Below are 9,645 nucleotides of genomic sequence, written 5' to 3' on the forward strand. Positions count from 1 at the left end.
GTAAGTGATGTTGATGCATAATGTTACATATGATAAAAATAATACACAAAGTTAAGCAATCAAAATGATTAGATAAACACCCTTTTTGTGTCCTAATTTCAGGGCATATCTATCATCGGGTAGAAAGAGCTCTATCCTAGGTGTAGGCACTCTTAAGGTTCACTACATGTGGTTTTAAGGTCAGAGTCTAAAGGTCCTCAAATTGTTCCTTACATCCTTGTCCATCACAGACTAGTAAGGCACCCTAATCCTCACCCATTACAGGCTACAAGCGGAAAAGGTTCAATTTGAGTGGGAGTATTTCGCTAGCCACTACGGAGGCATTAGACCTCACGAAAGCAATAGGTACTTTACTCCCTCCTAAAGGGACGGAGCTCGGGTGTAGAGCTCATGTTATGCACATGCATATGAATGACATAATTAACAAGGTAAATAAACATGAATGAATAATAACACACATATACAAAAATGGTTCAATTTTATTAGGCTTTTGGATAACACAAATTATTTGCTGGCCTGACTCTCAAAGTCCCCAGCGGAGTCGCCAAGCTGTCATAACGTCTAGATCCGGGGATCTATCGCTAGACATTGACTTTTAGGGAGTCGCCACCAATCTTTTTTATCTAGGTGCGATTGGCCACCTAAAGAATCTGTCCTTTTAGGGAACACCTAAGTTTAAGGGTCCCTAGAAGAATAGGTCCAGGTCTGCTAACCAGAACAGGGTTCGGGAGTTCGGTTACGTGTGAGGAAGGTTATAGCACCCTCACAACGCCCATCAAAAGATGGTACCAGCTTGAATTTGTGTTATCCAAAAGCCTTAAAATTTTACCAAGTAGTTAGTTGTTGAAAATTATTCTCAATTGACTCTAATACTTTTAGCAGAAAATTGAGAAAATTCCTTCACCTCAAGAGTATGCAAGAAAAACTACTGTTTCACTTACAGAGGCTCCGTCGTCGGATTATTTAAAGAAAAAAAACAAAATCAAAATTAAGATAGAAAGGAATGAAAGAATGATTTTTCTTTTGTAGGGAAAATTGATACTTTCAACTTTTCCCTAAAAATATTTTTTGGAAATTTCGATTTTCAAGGAAAATTGATACTTTCAACTTTTCCTCAAAAACCCCTTTTTTTTTGAAAATTTATTTCTAAGGAAAATTGATACTTTCAACTTTTCCCCAAAAATATTTTTTTTGAAAATTTCGATTTTCAAGGAAAATTGATACTTTCAACTTTTCCTCAAAAACCCTTTTTTTGAAAATTTATTTCTAAGGAAAATTGATACTTTCAACTTTTCCCCAAAAATAGTTTTTGGAATTTTATTTCTAAGGAAAATTGATACTTTCAACTTTTCCCTAAAAATATTTTTTTTTGAAATTTATTTCTGAGGAAAATTGATACTTTCAACTTTTCCCCAAAAATATTTTTTGAAAATTTATTTCTAAGAAAAATTGATACTTTCAACTTTTCCCTAAAAATATATTTTTTTTGGAATTTTTTTATTTTTATTTAAAGAAAATAAAATAATAAAAAATAAATAAAAAGAATATTACATAAACCTAATCTAATAAATAAAAAATAAAATAAACAAATAAACAAAGAAAGAAGAAAAAAATTCAAAGAAAGAAGAAAAAAAAAAAAAAAAAAAAAAACCTGGAGCGGCTCGGATCGCGGCTCGGCTCGGCTCGGCTCAAGGAAGAGAAAACGGCTCGGGGGGAGCGGCTTGGCGGCTTGGCTCGGCTCGGCTCGGCTTGGAGGGAGCTGGCACGCGCGGGTCAGAAAGCGGGTCGATGCCCGGGTCGGGTCGGGTTCGGCAAAACGCGCGGATCCTCTGGTTAACTTAAAGCCAAAACGACGTCGTTTTGGGAGGGTATAAAAGGCACCTTCCTCCGTTTTTCGGCAGAACGCTCCTCTCCCTCTCTCTCTCTTCTTCCTTTTTCTCTCCTTTCTCTCTAGAAACTGAAGAACACCGGTGCCGGATTCTGGAAAATGTCGTCGGAATCTGGAAATTTCGCCGGAAGTTGGCCGGAAGATCGCCGGTTTCTGGGATTCTTCGTCGAAAACTGGGCAGGTCGCCGGAAACTTCAATTTTGGTCGGAATTTTCATCGTAAAATTCAAACTTCGCCGGAATTTTCGCCGGAATCTGGAAATTTCCCAGAAATTTTCAGAAAAAATTTTCGCCAAAAATTTCTAAAAAAATTTTTCTCACTCCCAGAACACTCCTAAACTTTTTCTAGCTTCCTATACGCCTCCTTTTCTCTCAAATCAGTAGCTTTGCTTACTGTTTTCTGTCTGTTCAGCATTGTTCCAGAGGGTCCCTTTTATAGGGATTGATCAGGAGTTCCTGATCAATCCCAATTCCTCTTTGGACGGGAATTCAGTCTTTGAATCCAACTGGACTCTTCTGATTGAATTCCCCTCCAGAATGGGATTCTTCAACTTTGAATCTTAGCCATCCAGAATTAAAATCAAAATAAATAAAAAAAATACTAGATAATCAAAAGATATGATAGTATAAAAATAAAAAAATAATATCAGATAATTCAGAAAAAAAATCAGATAAAATTAACAGATAATAAAAAAAAAATAACATAAGATAAACCCAAAAATATATTACAAAAAAAAAAGAAGATAATAATAATAATAAATATATAACTATATACATACAATACATATAAATCTAATCTAAATAAAAATAAATAAACAAAGATATACATAATAATAATAATAATAAAATACAAAAGAAGAAAAAGAAAAGAAAAAAAATAAAAATGAAAATACATGATTGAAATGGGCCTTACCCATTTGGGCCAGGCCCAATTGATCTGGGCCGGACCCAATTGGGTGTCTACAACGAGTTTTTAAACTTCAATATCTTTTTTACTTCGACTTTTTTAAAACTACTGACTAGGGCTAGTGCTTTATCCAAATATTTTTGAATCTTTTCTTTTTAAGCTCCAAAATCTCTATTTATCTGACTGACCATTAATTGAGAGTTGTTATGTACAATTATATATTGAACATTCAGCTTAGCTACCAATTTTAAGCCTGTTATTAATGCTTAATATTTCGTTTCATTATTGATGCCTTGAATCTAAACCTTAAGGCATATCGATATTGCAATCCTTCTGGGCTGATTAGAATGAGCCCAACTCTTTTACTGTGGTTCATGGCCAATCCATCGATAAAAAGTTTCCATCTTGCCTTGTCTAGAGTTTTCTTATTTTTTTTAAGTTGTTCTTCAAAATGGGCTGAGGTAAGCTATACAATAAAGTTCGCTAACACTTGAGATTTCAATATAGACCTAGGTAGTATATACAAGTCAAATTCATTGAGCTCTGCTACCCATTTGATTAATCTTTCTAACAATTTTAATTTCTATAAAACCTATCTCAATTATTAATTAGTTAGTACATATACCGCATGAGCTTGGAAATATGGTTTGAACTTTTTGACTGAAGTGACAACTGCATAAACTAATTTTTCTATATTGTTATAGTTTATTTCTGGCTTTGTCAGCACTTTTTTCATAAATTAAACTAGTCTTTGCTTTCTGTCTTCTTCTCAGACCAAGACTAAGCTAATGGCCTGTTCTGTAGTGGTTTAAGGAGTCCACTTGAAATAAAAAATATTTTTGAAAATTTTAAAAAATGATAGACATCATTCTGTCGACCTAGACATGAACTTACCTAGGGTGATTATTCTTTCAGTCAGCCTTTGCACCTCTTTTACCAAGGTTGGTGTTTTCATATTTAGGATTGTCTAAATCTTTTTTGCGTTCACTTATATCCCCATCTTATTAATCATATAACCAAAGAATTTTTCTGACGTGAATCCAAAAGCACATTTGCTTGGGTTAAGGCTTATATTATACTTTCTCAAGGTGTTTAAGGTCTCTCAAAGGTCTTTCAAGTGCTTTGCCAAACTCTTACTTTTAGCTATCATATTATCCACATATATTTTTATGTTACAGTTGATCTGATATTTAAAGACCTTATTAACAAGCATTTGATAGCTTATCTTTATGTTTTTCAATTCGAAGGGTATCACCTTTTAATAATAAAGTTCTTTTTCTGTAATAAAAGCTATTTTTCCTTAATATCCTTCAACATTTTAATTTAGTTGTAGCTAGAGTAGGCATCCATAAAGCTAATAAGCCATGATTTATGTTAGTATCCACTAGTCGATTTATATTGAAGAGGACAAAATTGTATTTTGGGTATATTTTGTTTAGGTTGGTAAAGTCAACACACATCTTTCATTTTTTACTATGTTTTTTTACCATGACTACATCTGCTATCCAATCAAGGTAATAAACCTCCCTAATAAAGCCTACTTGTAATAGTCTATTGACCTTCTTTTCAATAGCCTTATATTTTTCTAGGGTAAAGATTCTTTTCTTCTGCCAAACTAGTTTCACATCAAGGTTAGTGTGCAGTCTATGGACCATTACTTCGATATTAATTCCAAGCATATTGGACAATGTCTAAGCAAAAATGTTGGTATTATTTCTCAAAAGTTAAGTTCACTGGTTCTTGTACTAAAGTTTAGTTTCGATTTGAATATGTTTTTCGGGGATGTTATCTAGAAACAGTATAGCTACAAGATTCTATGCTAGTTTAGGTTAGTTTTTGTCTGAGTCAAGTTTTTGGTCAATTATCTCTTTTTATTCGATCAGGTTATGACCATTTCTTATGAAGATAAATGTTGATGTGATTATTAGTATGTTTTGGTAGCTTGTTAAAATATATGGTTGAATTAGTATGCATTTTTATTTTAAACTATATTTTAGTTGGCATATTAGCTCGATCTAAATAACATGTAATTGTTTGTACCGATTTAAAACTTGGTCATTTTCAAAATTACTTCAAAAATTCAAAAAATGAAACAAAAAATGTCTTTTCATTTGAGCTTAAGAGCTTGGAGCAATTTAAAAGCATGCTTTCGTCAGATCAGTCTTACGTTGTATGTTCTTGCTCATGCTTTTTTATTTTTCCTCGATTTCTCTTGCTTGCCTTTTTTCTGTGTTCTCAATCTTAATCAAATTGTTAGTCTATTTCCTAATCCTCTCTTTCATTATAGGGACATAATACTGTTATGCCATGGATTGGTCTTCCCTTACTTTTTCAACCCCTTGAAATGTTAAATATTTCACTTTCAGATGAGGAATTGAGCCTATGAGCTGATAACAGATTCACTGGATTGGCCTAATATCATATTATAGGTAGATGGGATGTTTACAACCATGAACTCTATGACAGATGTGACTATCTTTGGTTCTATCCCTAAAGAGATCGATAGCTTAATAGTTCATTTTACTAGTACCTGCTTGTTCCTAAATCCTACTAAAGTCGTAGTGATCAGTTGTAACTAGTTTTCATTAATTCACATTTTCTTCATGGTGCCATAATACATGACATCGGTGGAGCTCCCGTTGTTGAATAGGATTTTTTGACTACATAATTATATACCACAGTTATAATCATTATAGCATCATCATATGGGTATTGGATTCTTTTCAAATCTTTTGAGTTGAACAAGATTGATTCATCTTTTTAATTTTTTTTCTTTACCGAAGAACCCATAGCCATCATCATTCATAGGTTTAATTTTCTCTTGGTTGAGGTTGAGCTTTCTCTAATAATCACATTAATGACTTTAGTGATTGGCTTGTTATTACCAGTTCAACTTCTTCCGTCTTGGCTCATCTTTTCAGATTTTTCCCCTTCTATTTTCTTTTGGCTTACCTTTCCTATCCCTAATGGGTTCTCTTCCATCCTATCTATGTTAAATCTAGCATGCTTTTGTCTTTGCTATTTCATAAACCTCTTTAGCTAACTTTCATAATCCGAGCTTCAATATCATTGTTTGGTCAATACAATATTTAATATTATGGCCTATGTCCTTATGAAAGACACATCTTTTGGTTGGATCCCTCTTTGTGTTCTGTCTCAATGGCTTCGACCATCTAAACTTTGGGTTCCTCTCAATTTGTATCTAAATCTTTTTTTGAGAGGTATTCAGTGCCTTATAATTTCTTTCTTTACTAGGGTTTCGAGCCTTATGTCATCTCTCTATTGGAAAAAAATCATAAAAATCCTTACCTTTTTTACCACAGAGGGGTAGGGATGAGCCTCTCTCACTTTAGTTATTTTTCATTGTAGCTTTGGGGTTTATGTACTTTTTAGCTACAAGTAGGATATCAGCCAGAATCTTAGGTGGCTCTAATGATAAGGTCAACTTTAAGTGGTATTTTCTATCATTGAATCCATTTGTCAAGGTGGCTACAGAGGCTGCTTACCTGTAAAGCTTTTACGTTAAAATGCGTAATATTCAAAGATTCACTGCAAACCATGGTGGATCAACATTAAGCTCAAGGTTACCTTCTTCATTCTTTAGCTACTTATAAATCAGGATAGAAAAGAGTGGCTAAGTTTTTTAAATGTCATGATTGACCTCGGTTCTAAGCTATTATACCAAGATCGAGCTACACCTTTAAGGGTGGTAGCGAGGTCCTTACACATCAAAGCTTAATCCATGCCCTATACCATTATATTAGTTCTATAAAGTTTCAAATGATCAAAGAGGTTAAAAGCATTGTCATAGGTTTCTCAGGTTGGCATTTTAAATCCTTTAAGAGGCATGGCTTTGTCAATTTCTTTGGTAAAAGGAAAAGTCTCCAAAAATTTAAGCTCATCTTTAAAAGTCATTGCCTTTGCCTTTAGCTCTTTCTCCATAGCTTGCATTTGAGCTTCCGAGTTTTTGTTCAGTTAGGGCTTAGGATTTGTTTGTTTAGATTTTTGGGTTATGGCGTATGTCATGTTATGGCTGAGGTAATGGCAAGTTGTGGTGTTATGCTCTTTTTTTTTTAGGTCGAGAAAGCCTTCATCTTTTTATAACTTGGCTGTCTTTTCGCAACTTGTAGGTTAGAGGTAACTAAATTTGGCATTTTTGAAGCTTGCACTGGGATTATGGTCTGCAACCTTTGTTTGAGGGCTTGTATCTACTTGGTTAAGAACTAGAACTACTCTATGGTCGTACCAACTTGTTATGAGGCAGGTTGGTCCAAATGCTAGCTATTGTGCATTTTTGTTTTAACCAGAGTTGCCATCTCTCTTCTCTTTCAGGTTTTTTTCTTAGGTGGCATTGTTTCGTGCTCGGCTAATAAATGAAAAACCCCTACCTAGTGTGTCAAATGTTGATGCCAAGCTCTGATATGAGGGTATTCCTGAAAGAATAGAAGACTAAAAGAGAATAGTTAGGTGCAAAGGCAGGAAATGTTCCTTACGTTTGCATTATGATGCATAAGTTAGAATAAATAAGGTTGAAAACGTAAAGGATTGAGAGTATATGGGACTTGCCTTGTGATGCCTGAATGTTTGTATTTATAAATGAGAGGTAGAGGCCAGTGGGGGATAATAATGACATGGCTGAGTTGATGTAGCACTAAGTGTGTCAGATACATATGTTCGAATTACCTTTGGCTATCTACTAAGGGCTTCTAATTAAGAAAAAAGATCATTATACTCTTTTAACTACCAAATGCCTCCAACTGTTAAATAGTTTCATCATATTTTGGTGCCACTTTCTGCTGATGTTGAAGGAAAATGGAATCACTGCAAGCATGATTAGGCAACATGCAACGGAGACCGGATACATGTATTAAAAAGTTGTTCTTTCTTTTTTCTTCAGTTGTTAGTTTAACTAATTAAGGTTACATTTGGTTTTAGAAATTAAAACCACTTTTTGCTTTTGTTTTATGGAAAATAGAAAATATAAGTGAAAATGTGTTTGGTAGTTAAAAATGAAAACAAATTTTAGAAAATGAAAATGAAAATGAAAAAAGCCAAAATTAAAGGAAAATTTTTATGAGGCTCTCAAATTCATAAGAAGATGCACAACCGGGTTTCGCTATTCTTCTACAAGAAAATCATCTAAGCATAAGGCAAGGAAAGAAGAAAAAGGGGAGGGCTTCTGGATGGTTGAAAGAGTTCATTATGTTATCTAATATATTATTTTTATTTAGTTATCATTTTTTTTTTTCAAAATAGAGATACCAAACACATTTTCACAATTTTTATGTTTGAAAATAAATTTTCATTTTTATGCACCAAACATGTTTTTCAAAATTCAGAAAATACAAAATGAAAATGAAAATAAAAAATAAAAATACAAAATATTTTCTATAACCAAACAAAGCCTAATTCTTTTATCATTTCCTATCCACTAAACAAATTTAGTTATTCATAATGGGGGTGTTATTGGGATGGCAGATTCCTTGGCAACGGAATAGGTTGTTCTTGCAATGATTCTAAAAGTGAAAGTAACTCTCGTATTAAGGGTAAACCACTATAAATCATTGGTGTTTTATGCAATATTTTATATATGTTATCACTTTCGGTTTGCCAGATAGTCTTTCAATGTTGTGACTGAAGTCTGAAGTGCGAAGTGCAAACGTTGCAGGTATCATAGATGATACATAAACACAACTTTGCTGTTCTCTAGGAGTTGAAGCTTTTTGATGGCTTCTTATTTAGAAGAAGGATGATAAAAGGTATTGTTTGATTAGATGAATTAGCAGATTTTTTTAGACTTGCACGAGTCTTAAAAAGTCATTGATTTACATCCCTCACAATATTTGATCAGAAAACACCACAGCCGAGTAGTACAGCTCATGCTAAATGGAATTTGCCTCACAGGTTCCGGAATATGTGCAAAATACGGTTCAGTTGGCAACAAAACCTTGGCTTCACAAGCTGGCTTCTATGACTGCTTTGGTTTCAAGTATTTACTATCTCTGATGTTAGTGGTTGGCTGTTATCATGATGCCTTTAGTTTCATGTTGTTATTCCTTCACCCTCTTAAAGGAAAAGAAAAAGTTGATTGAATAAGTGACTGTAGTATCTGCTAGAATAAGTTCATTGATTCTTTTCCTACCTTAAACCTACCCATCCTTTCACAATTGTCTTCTGAATACAATTGTCAGCATTTTTCATCTAAATTGTTTATTATTGGTTTCAAGTTTGGTGTGTATTTTCTTCTCTTTTAAGTGTACGTTAATTGTTGTGAAATTTGAACTAACTACTCATTTGCCTAAGATTAAAGTCAAAATTTGATGAATCAGAGATTTGGTGAATCATCAGTTGGATGTTAACCCTTTTCATCGGACAGCAAATTGTGTGAAATAGTGACTTTGTGTCATAGCCCACAAATAAAAAGGGACCAGAAAAAGGATAAAACAAAAAGCAAGAGACAAACAACAAATTTCCCCACTTTGTTGGATATCATTACATTTTCTTACTAGGACCACAAAATTAAAAATTTTACCAAAAAAAAAAACTGGGAATGGAAAATAATATATCATAATTGCAAGGTTTTTTCAATTTTACTCGACCTGACAATTTGATGAAAATAGTCTTAAAATTTTGAGTTGCCTTAAGGGAATCAATGATTAGAATATCTTATATATCTCAAACATCTCCAACTCAATCAAAAACTGATGCATGTGAAGTTCATGTGCCTATGTGAAACAGATCTGGCAATTAAAGCTTGCAAAAATGCTGATCTGTGAGCCTCTTAGTTACAAAGCATAAAAGGAAAGTGATCCATCCATTTTTTTTAATACTTAATCTATTAACAAACCACG

This window comes from Durio zibethinus, chromosome 17 (assembly GCF_047325235.1).
Source record: "Durio zibethinus cultivar Kanyao isolate XHJ-2024 chromosome 17, ASM4732523v1, whole genome shotgun sequence".
NCBI lineage: Eukaryota > Viridiplantae > Streptophyta > Magnoliopsida > Malvales > Malvaceae > Durio > Durio zibethinus.